Source organism: Camarhynchus parvulus, chromosome 2, assembly GCF_901933205.1.
Source record: "Camarhynchus parvulus chromosome 2, STF_HiC, whole genome shotgun sequence".
In the NCBI taxonomy this organism is placed as follows: Eukaryota; Metazoa; Chordata; class Aves; order Passeriformes; family Thraupidae; genus Camarhynchus; species Camarhynchus parvulus.
Window position 1 is genome coordinate 85,601,774 of NC_044572.1, and position 19,023 is coordinate 85,620,796.

The 19,023-nt window shown below is 39.7% G+C and overlaps 1 long non-coding RNA gene across 1 annotated transcript in view; it reads left to right on the top strand.

The window, feature by feature from the left end:
* Positions 1-2,246: 2,246 nt before the first annotated feature.
* The window catches only part of LOC115917626, a 71,926-nt gene continuing 55,149 nt past the window's right edge, over positions 2,247-19,023 (top strand). Inside the window, exon 1 of the long non-coding RNA XR_004061701.1 lies at positions 2,247-2,651. This is a non-coding gene — a long non-coding RNA (uncharacterized LOC115917626). The remainder of the gene's footprint in view (positions 2,652-19,023) is intronic.

The following is a 19,023-nucleotide window of genomic DNA, read 5'->3' on the forward strand; positions in this document are numbered from 1 at the left end:
TACGTTGAGGGCGGCAGAGCGCTTAGGCTGGCTCAGAGAGGTCGTGGAATCTCCTTCTCTGGAGACATGCCAATCCCACCTGGATGCGCTCCTGTGTCACCTGCTCCAGGGGACTCTGGATGGATGATTTCCAGAGGTCCCTTCAAATCGTAACAATTTTGTGATTCTGTGAAAAAAACCCGCAAAATCCCAAACTCCGAACCCCACGCGTTTCTCTGTGAGGGCTTGTCAGGTGAAAGATCTGCAGCAGCCGCTGCAGAAATCCGCCTGATGCTCAGCAGTGCTGAACTTCATCTGTCACGCTCTCTATTGGAGGTGCCTTTTCCGTGCATTTTGGCGACGGCAGACTTGACTTTATCACTCTGCAAATGTCCTCCAATTAAAAAAAAAAACCAAAAAACAAACAAACAACAAAAAAAAAAAACAAAAAAAAAAACAAACAAACAAACAAACAAAAAACCCCCAAAACCAACGAAAAAACCCCTACCAAAACCACAAAACCCCGCCAAAAGCCTCCCCCACAACCCCCCAAAAAAGCCCCTAGACCAAACCCTCAGCCTTTCACCGTTTGATGTGTGTTTTATTAATTCCCTCAGCCCTGCTCATTTGCTAGACGTTTTTATCCTTTGATCTATTGGTAATGGTGTTCATTTAGGAGAGGTATTCAGCTGAGCAGGCTTCGATAGTCTATCAAGGAATTTGAATAAATATAATTATTTCTTATTTTCTGACATGGAGTAGCCAAGGGCTTTAAAAATAGAAAAGCAAAGAGAAAAATTTCAAGGCTTCCTTTAAGACAGCTTTACTGCACAGTCAGTATTTGGACTTGTTAATGAAATGTTCATAATAAGTACAATTAGGGCCTCTGTTGAGTCTATTTTTTTTAATGAAACTATTTTTTTTTAGTTAACCTTTCAATGTTACATTTTTGTTGCTTTGTTGCTGGCTTTTTTGATCCTTGAGTGAACTCCTACCTTTTCTGAGTGGAAGAGGAGAGATGTCATGCAATATCCATTCAAAACACAACCAGTGTCCATCAGTCAACAGATTTTTTTGGCAAATGAAATATTCCCATTTATTAATACTGGCGAGGGAAAATGAAAGTACTTTTTGAACACGAGTAAGCAAAAATAATTCTAACACTTTTCTGAGGTGTGGGTCTGTGTCTATAATTTTTTAAGCATGTTTGTTTCCTAGGGAAGTTAGTTGTGGAGGAAGAATGGTGAGGCAAGATAGTGCTTTCCCAGCTGCTGCCTAGATAAAAGGAAATGTGCTAGGGATTTCTTCTTTTGCCTGGAGCTGGGACCTGAGTCCTCCCTGCCCCTGGCATGGTGCAGGTGGGCCAGAGCATCTGCACCAGCACTGTGGATTCACTTTTTCTTCTGAGAACAAGTGCCTGAGTGACCTGATTAACCAGCATGTGCTGTACTTATTAGGCAGTGACTAACACAATGCAAAAGATTCATTTATATTCCCCCACTCCCCACCTTCACTTTTACACTCTTTATATCCCTGCTTTTTTCTCCCTCAGTGTCTTCCAGTCTGCCTGAAATGCTTGTACACTTTTTCCCCTTCTGCTCCTGAGACAACACTAGGCCATTCTTTTTTTTTTTTTAATCTTAGTTGTCTGGATTCTCTTTGCATTATAGATCATTTTTGTCCAAACAGCTGGGCAGACAGCCACTCCCAGTGCCATCCACACTCAGGGTGATGTGCCTCGTCCCGGGTCCTGTCACATGAGGCTTTCCCATATTAGGTGTGATGCTGAATGTGGTAAACAAAGCACTAGAGACAAAGGGGAAATGGCCAAAAACCATGGCCTCAAATTCATGGCTCTCTACGAGTCCCTTCCTGCAGAACTCCCATCAAAAGGCAGTATTTCTGTGCATCCAGTGCTGGCAGGACCGAACCCTTAAAACCAGACAACCTTCAGATCCCCGGCACAGTATTTATGGCATCAGTGGGATGAATTCATCCTCGTTTCAAGGCAGAACGCATTCGTCTCTACTTTTTCCTGGCTTTTGTTCACCAAAAAAAAAAAAGCCCGCGTTAGCAGAGCCGTGTTACAAACTGCTTCCCGCTTCTGTTGTTTAGCGTTTTGTAGCTACCACGGCTGGCCAAGAGGCTGTAAATCTTGCCTGGTGTTTTGTAACAAAGGAAAAAATAGAATGATTTGTGTTGACTTTTGGTCATCGTGTATCATTATCGATCCGGGGGAGGGCGGCGCGGAGCGCGTACCGCGGATCTGCTGCTCGCCGCTTCTCCGGGAAGGCGGCGTGAGCCAGCAGTCAGTAGAGGGCAATAGAGAAATACAGTTTGTGATGCCTAAAGGATTCGAAGCCCTGATTATGTGTTTACAGAAAAGAAAAAGAAGAAAAGAAGAGCCAGGAGGATAGGTTGTTCAGTTTACTACCGGAGACCTGACTGTGACAGACCACCAAGAAAACAAAATTTTCAAAGAGAGTAGAGAAGACCTTCTGCAGCATCTGCAAGTCTGTCCTTTTTTCTTCAGAGTTACGTAGGATAACTTGGCCAGAACTTATTGATGTCTGCATGTTCAGTGGACTCGGGGATGGACTGGGAGATGCGGAAATGTACTCTTTGGAAGAAACAGGAGAGGAGGCATTTCAAAGATCCTGCAGGTGACAAAGGTGAGCAAACTCACAGCTTCTCTTTCACGTGAGATAATAAATGTTCAGTCAGCTGTATAAAAGTCATGAACACACTGAGTGAATGATAGAAATTATTTGAGAATTTTGCTTTTTCAGGCATGCTTCTGCATGATTCATTTTCTCACTGAAAAAAGAGAATAATGATGCTACAAGGATAAGCCTTTCCAAGCATATGTTATTTTGGAGACATGCTAAAACCAGTGACCTGTTTTATGTGTCATATTTTGTATTAGAATTGTTTGAAACGTGCTCATCCTTTTACAAGGTTTATGTGCTATAGTTTATGTGCAGAGAAATATATATATAAAAATGTGACTATTGTTGCTGCTTTTAGAGGGGATTTTTGCTCAGCTTTTAGACAAATGTGATTTGAAGGTTTGGAGAAATTTATTAAGAGACTTTTGGATGCATAGTGGGAATGCCCTCAGGTTTCTCAAAGGATTTTTAATCAGAAAGATACTGAGAAGTGATAACTAAGAACATAGTTATAATGAAAGGTGTTAAGCCATAGAAATCAAGGGATGGCAGAGGGTTGGGAAAACAGTAAAAACCACAAGAGACTAAGTTAGGAAATAAACATGTGAAACACTTTTCTATTCCAAGATCTCAGCTGGTGTCACCATAACACTTGGAAAATATCCTCAGGATGCCGGGAACCATTAAAGCAGTACAGATTATCAGAAGATAAACTTCCACTTCAGCTGCCACCACTGCCAGAAGTGACCAATAAGAAATGTTTGGGAAATGAAAGATGAAGAATCAAAGCATTGACATTCTGGGGATATCACAGAGCAAATGCAAGGGTACCTAGAGGTCAGTCAGACAGTACCCATTTGAAACAAGGCATGCTGATAAATAAAATAAATAAATCATATTCTGAAACAAAGCATCAGCTTTTAAAGGACAAGTTATCTGGTGTTCCTCCTGAGCTTGGATTTATTTTGTAAGTGATATCATAGGTGAAACGCTATGACACAGTGATTTATCTATGCTTTGAGTGCCAAAATATGTAAAAGATTAGTGTGTTTTTTGTTAGTTTATACATTGTTTAGAACACAGCTTCCTTGCAGTATGTACGTGAGGGAGGTGAAAGATACAAAGCATGCCACTATATCCTGTGGGTTGGCAACATCCATTTGATAGGGAATGGACCAATGACTATTAGAATCCATCTGATCTTGAAAGCTACAAGTTCCAGTTCCCTATTTTTTCTTCCTTTCATTCAATTTCCAGTACTCTGCATCTTCCTGTATACTTGTAAATCCATTATCTCAAAAGATAATAGAAATTAAAGATGGTGTTGAACAAAAACCTCAGAGAGAAATATCCATGCAGCTTAATAGTGCCAACTCTTCTTTAAAGTGGTCTCTGGTAGAAATTATTAACTCTGTATCTAGGATGTGAAGCTGTAGGGCAGTAAACATTCCCTTATAGCTGACACGTATTTTCTGTGACATTAGCAGGGTTGCTGTGTGGTGTTATGTCCATACAAATACAGTCAAAGGGCTTTTTGTGGTGGGGAGCCACACAGGCCAGCGGCTGGGGCTGAGGAATGGGAGCTGCTGCTCCTGGATGTCCAGGCCTTGCTTTGTCCCTGTGTGACTTTGTGGTACATTAGGCTTGTTTATGGTCAGCTCATGAAGAGGCCAGCCTGGCACCTTGCCATGCCAAGGGCTGGGCTTTGAGTGGAAGGGTGCAGATGGTACAAGGAGGCCCTCCTTCCATGCAAGTTATGGGAAATGCCATTGCCAGGTTGCAGTGTCCTTCAGTACACAGACAAACATACTCCTATGCCAGTTCTGCCTGTAAATCCTTGTTGCCTTGAGTTATAATAAACCATTCCTTAATTTTCACTCACAGAACAGTTGTCTAAAAATGTTGAAATCTCAAGCCAAAGTATCACCTGTGAAAAAGATGCTGCTAATTAATGTGTTAATTGTCATGTAAACCCCTTTGCTTAATGAGATGTGAAATAGCCCCTGCTGTTAGGAATATCAGTGTGCACAGGAGTTTGTCCCGGGCATTAGGGTCATTTATTGCTGTGCTGCAGCACAACCCAGGGCTGCTATTTCAGCCTCTTGCCAAAATAGAAACATTTTACTTTCTGATGAGTCATCTGGGTTTCGCTGAGATATTGCAAGGTTCCCCCACCCTATTCTTCTTTGCTGTGCAGTCCAGGCCCTGCCCTGGAGGCCTTGCTTTCTCAGGAAAAGATGGGGTGGAACCAGCTTCAGCAGCTGTCAGCTCCATTCCTTAATTAACTTGGAGAAGACTGCTAATGAATGATATGGAGCGTTTTCCCTGTCACTGGAGCTGAACATGCAGGGTTCCCAGCCTTTTCTGGCCAGCAGTGTGGCAGAGCAGTGCTGGCAACTGAGTCAGAGTTTGCCACACGTTGTGCTAAATGTTCCCTGCATCAAGGCAGAAAGTGAACTAGGTCCACCAAAGGTGGCAGCTTTAATCTATTTTCCAGATTGGTCATACTTATAAACAACACAGAAGACCTACATGTTTCAAGAAAATATTTCCTTGCATTTCTTTTCCTTCTTGTGCAAAAGGGGGTAGAGGAAGACTTAATATTTTCCTTTCTTTTTTGCTTTAAATTATTTCCTTTCCCTTCTAAGTCTGAATGATCTGTTCTAAGGTGGCACTAGTTTGAGCATGAGGCTGGACTAGATGACCTCTAGAGGTTTCCAACCTTACCCTGTAATTTTCAACAATCATGCTGTTATTTTGGATTCCTCCTGACTCCAAATTACCTGGGAGAGGGAAAAAAAAACCCCACCACTATTTAAAGATAATTTTCTTTCCCCTTAAGTTATTATTTTTATTCATTTGAAAATGCACCAGGGAAAATAAAAGCCAGGTACTTCTAATAAATAACAGTGTTACGGAATAGTTCTTTGCAGTTGTTGGTTTCTGAGTTTTGTCGTAAAATGCTTTAATTACCGTGTTCAGGCTGCTTTGCAGAATTGCTATTAGGCAGAAAGGTAGTCAGCTGAGGGGTAAACTGTTTGAGGGCTGTACTCCCTGCTGCAGTCGAAAAGTGGCTTTTCACACCTGTTTATAGTATCCTAAGTTGGTCTTGTGTTTGAAAAGCTGGTGTCATTGCTGATTCTTCCAGTTCTATGCCTGGTGACTCAGATGGTAAGAAGGAGTGAAATATTTACTGCTAAAGTATGTGAAATAATATTAATTTTAAAAATCCATATTGCTTTTTCAGTAATCCATTTTAGCTAAATTCAATCCAAATTATACTGTTTGTCCAGCTGACATCCTTAATTCATCACCCTGGCTGAAACCAAGATCTTCAAAGCCATTTACAACAGCTAAACAAACATGTCTTTCATTAGCTTCGATTATAATGCCTGATGAAGTGCACAGAGGATCTGAATCTTTAGAGATGACAGTGATGGATATGATTTAGACACAGGAGAGGTTGCAGAATCAGGCTGATGCTTAGAGTGAGCTTTAATCCAGAGTTTCACAGTCAAATATAGATGGATGGTGCAGTGCTTTATATCTGCTTCAAAACTGCTGCTGCTGCGGCTGAGGCACAACATATTGTAACTGCACTAGGAAGTGAGCACCTGGGTTTTCATTGCTGGTAATGGGGCCTTGTCCCCAAAACCTACTCTTCTTTTAAGGGATAAACTGGATGTAACTACCTCCTAAGTGTGAAGCAGCTACAGTAAAGAGGAAAAACTCCACGTAACATCAATTTAATTAGAATGCAGTATCACTGCCTTGATTAGTGATGGAAAACAGGAAACTTCTTCAGTGAGGGTTGTATTATGGCTGCACAATTCCGCAGTAGGGAAAGGATTTAACCTTTGTCAAGTTGGCCTGCATGCAAGGCCCTCAGCTTTCCTGTGCCCCTGAGAGACTTTGTGCAGAAAACAAAACAGCAAGGGGTAGATAATTCAACAGAAGATTTCTTTTTCTAAAATCCAGAGGCCTTTGCTTAAGCATCCCAAGCCATTAAAAGCTCACACTAGTTGTATGCACATATGTTAAACAAACATCATCAGAGTTATATTAACTTGTTGCTTATTTTGGAGCGTGGAGAGGGGCTGATGCAATCTCTGGTCTTTTTCAAGAAGGCACATAGCCATATGTTTTTATGTATTCTTTTCATTATTATTAGATAAAGCTGACAGTGGTATTCAAGTATAGTCTGCATCGGTCCCTTGAAATGTCATTTTCTTAGCGAGCAAAGACTTGTTTTCCTTCTTCAGGACAGTAGTGTTAAAGACTAGGGTGATAGCTGGACAGACACAACAAAGTTTGTCAATTCATAATCAATTTATGGAAATGAAAATTATTTTTTCCTTACTGTGTGCTTAAGCAATGTTTTCCTGATGAAAACATTTACGTATTGTTTTGTTTGCTTGTTTGTTTGTTGGGATTTTTTTATCTCCTCCTTTCTCCTGAGCCAGTCTGAGATCTCTATATCCCTTAGCACTGTTTAGGAAAAAAGATCTGGTTATCCTAAGAGCAGGGAAGACAGTGGAAAGCCTGAAGGAATTCTAGACAGAGATGCTGTGGCATACATAAGGTCTGTGAAGAGCTTGTCACTGTGCATTTTGGCTCTCAGCTTCTGTTTCATTTGCTCCGCTGGTTAATCATTGGCTTGAGTGCTCAGGTACCATGGTGATAAACACACTACCAGTGCCACAAACCCAGCATGATGCATATTCATTGAAACACTATTTTTGAAATAAAACCAAAAATAAATGCAACTTTTGAAAATCCTCAGCATAGCTAACATTGCCATGTACTTTCCTCTCTCACAATATAAATTAACATGGTAGGATACAGGCTTCTTCCTCCCATTTTAGATTTTTCCTTCTGCTGTTGATATCCACAGCTTTCTCATTAAGTGGTTTGAAAGGCTTCAGACTTTTTCCATATGTTGAGTATAGCACATTTGTGCACTGGCCTTTCTGTGCAGCTATTGAGATGTTTGTTCCACTGTCATCAATATTAATATCAAGGAAAGGCCCTTGGAATAAGAGCCAAATGCATCCTTGCTCTGTTAAGCCCCAACAGTTTGCTAAGTGTGACCTTTGTGAAGCTACGGGTATAAAGTTCAACCTTGAAAATCTTGGCCAGCAACTAACTGCTGGAATGCCAATTGGCAAGCTCTTCTTCCTTCTCCAAATGCGGAGCCTTCTGCCTGAATAGCTCCAATGCAGCATCTCTTCCGCAGTGTCAGGTTTTGAGGTCTGATCCTCACACAGACCTCTGGTCCTGTTGTTAATTTTTATAATGCTGTGCTATTTATATCTCTATTTGAATATGTAAGGTGGCCAACACTGGGAAGTCAGCACTGAGGAGAAGTTTCCCACTGAGGATGTTACTGTGCCGGCATCCCTCCAAGATAACTGCAGGGAATATAGAAAAAAATGTTGCCTCCTTATCATGAGTACCTTATGAGTTTGCTCCTGGTTTTGGTATCTTGAATTCCTTCACAATGCTGCTCTCTGAGCACCGGTGCCTGGAGCAGATTCGATATCATGCTGTCAGTCAATGAGCCCCCAGCACGTGGCATGCCCATGAGGCAAATAAACCACAGAAGAGGGAATTAGATGGAGCTAGATGCAAGGTATGCATCCACTGGACCTGGGTAATTGTTCCTCAAACTCTGCTGATGATAAAAGTTTGCTTTAACTTCTGTTTCAGCTGTTGGGAAACGGAAAATACATAATATTCCTCTTACATTCCTCTCACATGAAATAAAGATGCCAAATATTTTTTCAGGTGTGTCTTACCATCTGCTTCGACACCTATTAACTCACCAATTGGTGTGGGACAAGTTTCATTAATAGATGGTGAAAGCATGCAAAAAACCTCAAAACTCAAAGAGCGATGCAGGGATGCTCTTTATCTTTCTCTGGCATGGGGTAGGAAGGGCCTGTGATGCACTGCTTTGCAGGAGTTGGAGACACTTAAAAGAAGTGGGAAGACAAACCAACATGTTGAATCCTCCATATTACTGATTTATTTTTTTTAAGTATAGTAAAGACACTAAATATGGCAATTGGATTAATATTCCTGAGCCAGAGTGAGTGAGATTTATAGGACTTGTGGGTCAGGACAGTGGTCGCCTCCCTAGCCTGCTTCCTGTGAAATCTGAGCTGATGTTGTTGCAAGGGTGGTGGGAGAGAAGCCAGGACTTACCCTCTAAGGATTTAAATTGGAAAGCCTTGTACTTGGGATCCCCTCCTCTCTATCTATCCTTCTGCAGTATGGGACTTTCCAGCTTAAGGCTATCCAGTCCTTGAACTCTCTACGATCCACAAATCCTTGTAAAACATACAGGTCCAGCTGCTCTGCTCTTGTGCTTTGCTGCAGAGAAAGAACAAACCTTGAGGACAGTGGAAAATGAGCACTGTTTGCTTCCTCTGCCTCTCCTGACTCCAGGGCCAATGCAGGAACAGCCACATCCCTCTCCGTGGAGGAAGGTGGGCCAGACTGCAGAGGAAGGCACCAAACAGGGTGTGGACTAATATTGTGGGATGTGGGTGTAATATCTTAAAAATCCTGATGCCTGTAGCATGACTGCAAAACTGGGCTGTGGCAACAGAACACGAGTTGTCCTCTAAAATGATTTTGTTACCATGAAATATCATGCCAGTCCTACAGGCAACCCTTCCTGCCAACCATTTCCTCCTTCTCATTGATCTGCAGTAATTTTTTGCTTACTTTAAATACTTTTGCTTTCTTTGCTTACCTTGGATTATTTTTTGGTGTTCCTTTGCATTAAAGTTGAGGGCTGTTTGTAGCTTTCACAGGTTGGGTTCAATTAATTCCGTTGTACTTCTTTTCCCAAGGTTATTCCATTTTTGAGAACCACTCTAGAACATGTGCAAATTGTGCGTGGATAGAGACATCTCTTGCCAACAAATCTGTTCACTTTGTTCTTTCCATGGACTGTAGTCTGGAACTTGTCAAGCCTTTGGAATCTTTCCTGGATGAGCAGTTCTGGATTATTCACCAATATTTTTTTGGAGCTGGAGTGGAAATAAACATGAGCTTGAAATGCTGGGTACCAACTCAAACCCAGACATCCCCTATGTGTGCCCAGAACTGAGAGATTTAATTAATTTGGCCCCTTTTAGAATATGATCCTGTGTCAGAGTGAGATTTTTAGTCTGGATGACATGCAGTGTGATACTCATGTAAATATAAATACAGCAGCTTAGTGCCTGTAATATATTTACAGCCTCCTATTCATTTCTAGTGACATTTTCCTTTTCAGCTGCAGTGGGAGAAGATGTGGCCTTTACTGTTGAAATTGGGTTTGGTACTTCTGATGGCAAAAAAACCTGCAGATATTGAAGCATAAATGATAAATGCTCAGGCACGAGGGTGAGAAATTAGTCCATTTCCAAGCAATCTTAACATCTGCTGGAATGAGCAGAGTTTATGTGGGTTGCACAATTTCAGCCACTGTTTACTTTCATAAAAGCAGACCCATGATTTTTCTGTCCTCAAACACTTGATAGTTTTGGCTAAAAAAGTAGGCCTGCTGCCAAAACGTGTTCAGGTTTTCAAAGTGTCTCATTAACAACAGGGATTGGTTATGCCTAGAATGAAAAGTATGTAAGGCAAGGAAAGAAATCACCTGGTCTGATGCTGAAAGGGTTAATGAGGAATTAAAGAGAAGGAAAAAATAAAGGCTTCTAGAGTTGTGTTTAATTTTTCAGTCTCTTTTCTGTCTGCCAGTCCTTTATGTGAATGCTAAAAATTTCATTAAAAAAATTAAAAATGCATTTTATAGACCAATTTAAGAAACTGAACATGCAATTCTAAGTTTGGAAAATTGCACTTCTATTTTCTGACAGAATCTTACATTTGTGACTAAGGGAAAACTTGATTATTTCAGTGAATTGCTGGAGAAGTACATGTGAATCTCACTTTATCCATTCTCACCCTGACAGATTGACTTGGAAACCATCAGTTTCAAAGAAGGTAAAGGTATCAGATGAGTTCATATGCAACAGATGGGTTTTCTGGAAAAAGCCTCAGATCTGATAAACTTTCAGAAAAATTTCGCATGACTTGCTGGGGAAAAAGTACCTTTGTTGTGAATGTTTGCTGGTCCCACCGAAGCTGATGCTACTTTGGGGATTCACTTCAGCTGAGATTAGGACTTTGTTTATAGACCTGTGTGAGCATTGAAGATGAAGACACCAATCATTAAAGCTGTGTCAGAGTCTCAGCAATGAATTGATGTTCTTTTTGGCTAAAGTTCAATGTTCTTTGAATGAAAATCCTTGATTTACATTTCTCAACTATTCATGCGGGGGTATTAAGCTGATGTCTTGCTACTGTTTGTGGAGCCACCGAAGAAACAAGCAAAAAGGGAAAAAATGCCATCCAAACAACAACGCATGGAAAATATTGATTTAAGTTTGGTGGCTGTTGTTGAATGCGCTTGTTGTTCCCTCATGCAGCCACAGAACACATTGGCATTACAGGTAGGCTGTCTGACAGCTTCCTTTCAAAGCATTGCCAAACCTGCTTCGTGGATTAGTCAACAACTGTTTCCTGAATTGTGCTTGCACCTGTTTCCTCTTCTTCTGGAATACACAATTTTATCTGAAAAAAGCATTGACAAAGGCCAAAGTTGCACCCCCAGCCTGGCCAACTGATATAAGGGAAATCACATTTTCTTGGTGTTTGTAGAATGAAAGTAGCAGCTGTTACCATGGGAATAGTAAATTTATGAAAGAAGAAGTTTTGAGGAGGCTGAACATTACCACTAATCGAAGTGATTGCAGTCAAGACAAAAGGTTAATGTTCAAGATCTGCTAATTAGGAGAGAGCTACTTTTCTGGTAATGTGAGGATGGATGCAAATGAATTCTGTTTGCTAAAAATGCGATTGTCCTGGCTAATCCCTTGAATTTATTATTTTGGATACAAGGATTAGATTCCTCCCTAGTAAACTGATTTGTTTTCAAGTGAGTGCAAACTTAATGGGTGTAAACAGACGCTATTTCCTGGAAAGGTTCTTTCAAATACATTCCTATAATGTATTTTAAGGGTTATTACTTCACATTCCCTTTTTGGAGACATTTTTCTGTGTTTTGTTTTGTATTTTGCAACTACTGATGTCCTCCCTGTCCTTTTCTCTCTGCTCAACACATTTTCTAGGGTGTAGAAATTACTATGGTTCTTCAGATTTCTCCTTAAATGTGCTAAAAATGTTATCACCAAATAGAGAAAAGGCTTTTTTATTCTACTGCACTCCCTCTGTTGACTGACTGTGCCAAGACAAAGTGAATAATATAGTAGTCATCATCTGCAAACAGAAATGTTTGGGCCAGATCATCTCTGCTCATATGAAGTGCCAAATTTTCACTCTCTTCAGGAGAAATGCATCTATGCACAAGTTCTAAAATTACAGTTTCTGTTAAATTTCTCTTTAGAGCACCCATCTGACATATTTCTTTTAAGTAGCTAATAATTTAAGGACAATTCTCCAGTTTGCCCTGAATTATTTCACAAAATTATTCTTAATAATTAATTATTTAACAAAATACTTAATTATTATTAACATTATATTTGTGTGAGCCTTAGCTGTTTAAATAATCTTGGAGTCTACATTCTTCTATTTATTTTCACTTGCAAGTAGTCTGCATTATCGCAAAAGCCTTTATCTGTGTAATTAGTTTTACATGGATTTGGTAATGAAAAGTGTACGTGAAAAAAGGAATGGTGTGTTGGATATGTCCCCCAAAATGAAACCAGTAACATGAAAGCAGTGATAATATCAGTACCACGCTAATGATGGAAGAGCTAAAGGGCACTCTGTGACGAGTGTATGCAAGCAGTGGGTCCAGGCAGTTCTAGAGGGTGTCACAGCAGCGTGATACTTCCAGCTGTGTATTAACCTCTAACTCCAAGGCTGTAATTTTGCCCCCACTCTCCTATCTGGAAGAGTGTTTGAGAAACTCATAGCTGCTTCCATTCTGTACAGCCTAGATGAGAACGTGGCATGTACACTGCCTTCCCTTACATTGCTCTTGTTGCTCCTTTAATTAGATAATACTACTTCTACCTGGAGGTATCTTCCTCAAGGCATTTCTAGGGAACAGTTATGTGCTTAGTTAGTTCTTCTCCTGCTGTGCTGAACAGGTCAGCTCTGTTACCATCTTTGGATGGGAAATCTCCTTGTCTCCCAGGTTCTACCGGAAATTCCCACTCTTAGGTTCTGTGGCCTCATTTGCCTTTTTCATCATGTTAGCTGTTTTGTCACTCTCTCATTGACAACTGTAGTCCTCATTTGTCCTTACTGGGTCATCTCCCAGGTTACATTTTCATTTTCTGCCCCAGGCCTTGTTGCTTTCCCCATTTCTTTGGCAGACATCTTTGAGACACTCAACTTGTATCGCTTCACTACTCTACTGATATTAGAATGTGCAGGTACTCTTCTATCTTGGTCACGGTGATTAAGAGCTATGGAAGCATAACAGTAGCCCCAGAATGGATCCTGAAGACCCACTGCTAATCTTAATTGATTTGATACATCCCTTCTTAATGGCACTTACTTGCTATTATTTCTCTAGCTGTTTTTTAACTATGCAGAATGTCTTAGTCCTCAGATTCCTTAATAGTGTATAACACGATGTCAAATGCATTACTAAAGTCCTGAAAGATGAGACCTATTACACCTAATTTGTTCACAAAATCTTTTACCTCATCTAAGAAAGCTATATGGATAATTTATATGGTGTCCTCTTGCTAAATTGCTGTTGCACTTTATCCCATTTTTCATTTACCTCTGTGTCTTTATATATTGTCTCTCTCAAAATGTATTTTAAAGCCTTTCATACTAATGAGGTCCAATGAAATAGCTTGTAATTTCCCAACTGTCATCTCCTCTTACTTTTCTTCACTGATTTTTTTGTAAGTAAAGAAACCATATCTACTATTTTTCAGTTTCACTCCCAACTAGATGGTGCTATTAAAAATATTTGTCACTGGACCAGCATTACACGTGAGAGGAATTTTTAGAAGTGTGAGATGGTGATTAATCAGACTTCAAGCATTTAACTCTTTGAATTGAGTTTTTTGCTAGCTCCGATAGTTTCTATTTGCATATCCACATTCTTATTATTCAACTTATCTTTGTCTGTGAATTTAACCTAAAAATTTCTGATTGAAAATTGGAGGAATATACTTACTTGAGGCCTTCCTTGTGTTGTCTTTAATCTCTTTTCCATCCTTCCTCCACAGGGCACAGCATTTTTTTCTTGTGTGTGTGTGTGGTTTTTTTTTCCTATTTATACTACTGAAGAGCCTTTTACTATGTGCTTTAATATTCTTTGCAGGACAGAAGTCAGTTACGTTCATGGGAGTTCAAACTTTATCTTTGTGCTTCCTGACTTCTCAGATGTTTCTAGCTTGTGGACAGTACTTTTGGCATTGTGTGAACTCTGCTTATTTCCAGTACCTCCATTTTTTGGTTTCTGGCTACAGTTTTGTAAAAGCTACTTGTTCAATTTACTGTCTCTTTTCTGTACTACAGAATAGGCATAACTCGAGAGAGTTTAAATGCCGTTTTTATTGTCATTTTACAATGCTTTACTATGTTAGTGCAATTCTTAAGTTCCCATGCCTACCTTTCTTCTCTCTTATGTGAGTAATCCTACTCATGTCAGAATCAAAGCTATGAAGATTATTTGTGAGAGAAAAGGGTTGCAGATTAGGGTCTACATTCCTTGAAGTACTTTCACCAGGTACAGCATTTTTTCACAGAGGTGGCTTTTTTAGCTGTGCTGTAAAAGCTGTTTAAGAGATACATATGCAGTATCAAAAGGAATGCAAAATGTTTTGGAGGATGAAACTGCTTGGAAACTGAAGAATGCAGGGATTTGTTCAGGTGCCCAGTATTTCTCTAATAGCCTTTTTGCCAATCTACACGTTTTATTTCTGTCTTTTACGTATTATTAGATTTTCTTTTGGCACGCTGGTGATTTCCAAATGTACAAGTACTGTTTTGAGTGCTTGGGAAAATGGTCTTTCACAGAACTAAATTGTTGCCTGAAAAAAATCTTTGGTAACTACTTCTGCTTGGATTTTTGTTAAGACTCAAGATATGTCATGGCTGTGTTGCACTGACAGTAGAAAAGCATATTTAGCAGCTGACTGTGCCCCAAAGAGCTTGCAACTGAAATATGTAAAATGCATTCAGCACCAAAGGAAGCAAACATCATTTTCATGGTTACTGTGAAAGGTGGGAAAGAAGCCAGTGTCACTCATCTGGGGCACAACCAGTAGCTGCACCCAGTCCTGTTGATTTCTGTCTCTCAGTTGCAGGAATCTTTTTTCTTATTTTCATCCACTACAGTTGTTAGTAGGAGTAGGAAATTTCAGTAGGATACTGGGAATAAAAGGAGACAAAATTTCATTTATCTTCCTGCCGTTTCACTTTAATAATCTGTCACCATACACAAAGCAATTGGTAAAAGTAGAAAGTGTGGTATGTTCTCTACTGCAGCCATTGCATTTTGTAGCCAATCCAGAGGGATTATGCATTAGCCATTAATCTGTTACAGGGAGGAGGCAGTGGATGGGTCAAAAGCCAATTTGTCTGTTAAATTGCAAATATTGAGCAAAAGAGATGAACAGGCTGAACAAAGAAGTAGATGACAATGCAGAAAATATTTTTTTGGTATTTTAAAAGCTTTCTTTCGAATTGAGTCTATTCATAAGTAATATGATGCACAGTTCTGAGAAGATATCAGAAAGTCTCAGTAGATTTAGATTTTCAGATTAGCTGGTGAGCTGCACAAATGTGACCTGAATTATGACTCTCCTGTGGTTCCTACTTATGAATCCTTTTTCCACTACAAATAAATTTTGAAATTTATTTAATATATATAAATGTTTTTAAAATAATGAGTTAATGAAAAAAATAGGCTTTTTTTAATGGACACAACTACTTTGAGTAGTGTAACTTTTTGCTGTGAAAATGAAAAAAAAAGCCTTCTTCAAATCTCTTTTGTATGTAACTACATCCATTTACTTCAGCAGCATCAGTGAATCTAAGTTTGACCGATAAAAGTCAGCTGGAATGTCACTTCTGTGAGTGTGTGTCAGAAAGATTCCAGAGAGGTTAGTGAGGAATCTGTATGTGTTTCAGTATTTACCCGATATGTCATCTTCACATCAAAGCAGGATCCTGGGCCATAGAAAAAAATGGAAGTAGAATTCTGTTTTGAAATATGTCATTTCACGCATGTACACAGCTATTACTTCCCTCTCAGGCAGTGAACCTATATACTCTATTTAGAAAGAAATAGTTTTTTGTGTAACTGTAATTATGAAGAAATTCCTTACTGTCAGGGTGGTGAGACACTGGAACAGGTTGTCCATGGAGGTACAAACACGGCAGTGTTCAAAGCCTTCAGCAGCCTTGTCTAGTGAGAGGTGTTCCTGTCCAGGGCAAGGGTGGTGTGGGACTACATAATCTTTAAGATCCTGTCCAATACAGACCATTCTATGATTCGTTCTATGATTCTATGATTTCCAAGAAGAAGAACAACAAATCCCGTAGAAGTGCTTGCATAATGTTATATTGAGGAATTTCAAGGCAAATCTGATCAAGATGGTACTCAGACCATGAATAGAATTTCAGGCACCACCACAGTGTTGCAAAGAGTTCTACAAGAAGGTCTCCCCTGGCACCAGTGTTGCAGTTACTCACCCAGCAAACAACACAAATCTTTGTTCTCTTATTCTTAGTGTTTTGAGGTTTGTTTTTTGGTTTTTATGGTTTTTTTTCAGGGAAGAAGGTGTTCAAACAATTGGAAACTTTTCAATCAAGAATGTGGAGATAATAGGTTAAATAGGGATGAAAATTCATGGTAAGGGAAATTTGCTCCTTCCCATATCTGTGCTTGTTTTCTGAACAATGTTTTCAGAAAAAAGATCTTAGCCTTAGGATTTGTAGTACTGCATGAACTTTTCAGGAAAGCAATTTTGCTATATCAGGGACAATCTGTTTGTTAACAGGCTGTAAAATAATGGGTGTTGATTTAAAATTCAGAGACACAAAAATAACTGGTTTAATTTTTGGATGCATAAAATATACAGATTGCTAGTTGAAAAGAAACCCCATACACTTTCTTTCAGTGCTTGTCTGTTAAAAATGAAGCATATTTTTGGCTTGGCTTATATGCCTATGTTGATTTTTCCGAGCTCTGGAGCATGAGCTGCAATACAAATAGAATGGCATAGCTATTTACCCAGCAGTTGTCCAGACAAATTGACCTGATTAAGGTGAAAATTTTTCATTGCAGCAGTTTTCTATAGGTGTGTTAGGACATTTTTAGTGAAAGGGCATGTTTTTTTGCAGGTTTATTTTAATAACACCCCCGACACCAAACAGTCAACTTAAACATTTATTACATATTTTAATTTAAATAAGTCTCCATAGTGCCTTCTGAGTATGACAATTTAGATGCTTATTGCTCCTCTTCTACTTAGAGGCCTGTTTTCCTGTTTGCACTTAGTGCTCCATGACATGCCACTATCTCTGCTTTATGGCTGTGGACATAGCCTATTCTGTGATGAATTGAGGGAAATACAGTCTAGTAATGTAGCTACACAAGGGAATGAGAATATGAGTCACTCAAACTTTAATATCTGTGAGTGCCAAAGCTTCTATTTAAAGCTCCCCTGGAAAATTTAATTCTTTTCTGCAAGAGGAAAAAACCTGATAATATTTTTAATTACCTCTAGACAGTTAGTTTTTGTTTACTGTTGAATACATATAGTGACTTTGGTAAAATTATTCCACAGGATATAAGCTTAGAATTTTAGCTGTGCAGAAACCTAATACTGTGAGTGAAAGGCTCAGTCTGAATTTTTGTACAAATGATTTCATCTGACAGGTGAAAGAGAAGGGTGATTTTAAGTCAGAGGCATGCTGGGCTATTGGTATTCTTCAGCCATACTCTATTTGTGCAGAGAACTTTTTAGTTGATGTCTCTATTAATCCTCTCTCTCCGTTCGTAGCATTTGAGACAGAAAGCATTTTTTCACACAAGTGTTGTGCATGTGGCATGGCCCACACAACTGAAATTCATCTGTGAACTACAGTGTCAGATTGACATCAATTACTGTCTGTGGCTCCAGGATAGGTATCTTTAAGCATCAAGCAACAAGCAGAAGTTGTATTTCAAAGCCTTGAAACCTGGTCTGAAGCTGCTGGTCTGAAAGCTCTCATCCAATTTGGATGCTGTTTTCTCAGCTTGGATTGCTTAATCAATGCTCTGTTTTCACTTCATTGGCAAAAAATAATACAAAAAGAAAGCTTCCATATTAACAAATCATTTGTCATTTCCAAGCTGGCAGCAGAGGTCTGTGCAGTCATGTCTACTGAGTTGCTAAATCTTTATGCCTTCTCCTCTTTGGAGAATCATTAACTTTAGAATCACTCGCCTCTACAGGGCTGATCAGGATGGCTTGTTTTAAAACATGTCAAAAATGTTGGGCGCAGCTTGTTAAAAACTTCCACATTATGGATCATTCTGATTGACTGGGCATAGTTTAATGCCAGGTTTGTTTTTTTGTTATTATTTTTCACACAGGTTGCAAAGATGCTTACACATCCTAATTGAGACTTTAGTCTGGACTTGGCACAGACATATAGTGCATCTAGGCTCTTCCAATTTTTCTTCATGTTAATCCAAAATATTTTTATTGTCTCTCTTTTAATTTGAAATCTGAGTAACTGTTGCTCAGTGCTATTACAAGACCTTGCCCAGAGAAGTTTTAATGCCCCTTTCCTGGAAAAGTTCAAAGCCAGGTTAGATGGGCACTTAGAGAAACCTGATCTACTGGAAGATGTCTCTGCCCATGTCAGAGGGTTTGAAACTTGATGATTTTTAAGGTCCTTTCCAACCCAAACCATTCTATGGTTCTATGACTCTGTGACTGTTGAGAAACTGATTTTCAGAAAAGCTGTTTGCCCACATCTTCATTGTCTTCAGCCCAAGTGTCGCTGCTTCTGAACACCAGAGCTACACAGTCAGCCTAAATCTCTACAAGACTGTGAACTGCCCTCAGCCCATCGCATCAGACCAAACCTGGTTGCCAAGGGTTTGTGTCCAAGCACAGAACAAGTGATGTGTGTGCATATTCCTGTGCCCACCCTGACTTCCATCCAGTAACCTTCAGCACATCATAATTGTATCCTGGTGTCTCATCTGCCTTAAGACAGTGAGTGACCTTGGCTTGGAGCAGGTATAGAGCAGGCACACATTTCAGCTGACAAGGCCTCTGGCAAAGGGGCAGGTGGGGAAGCCTGTGGAAAACCTCTGTGCCAGAAT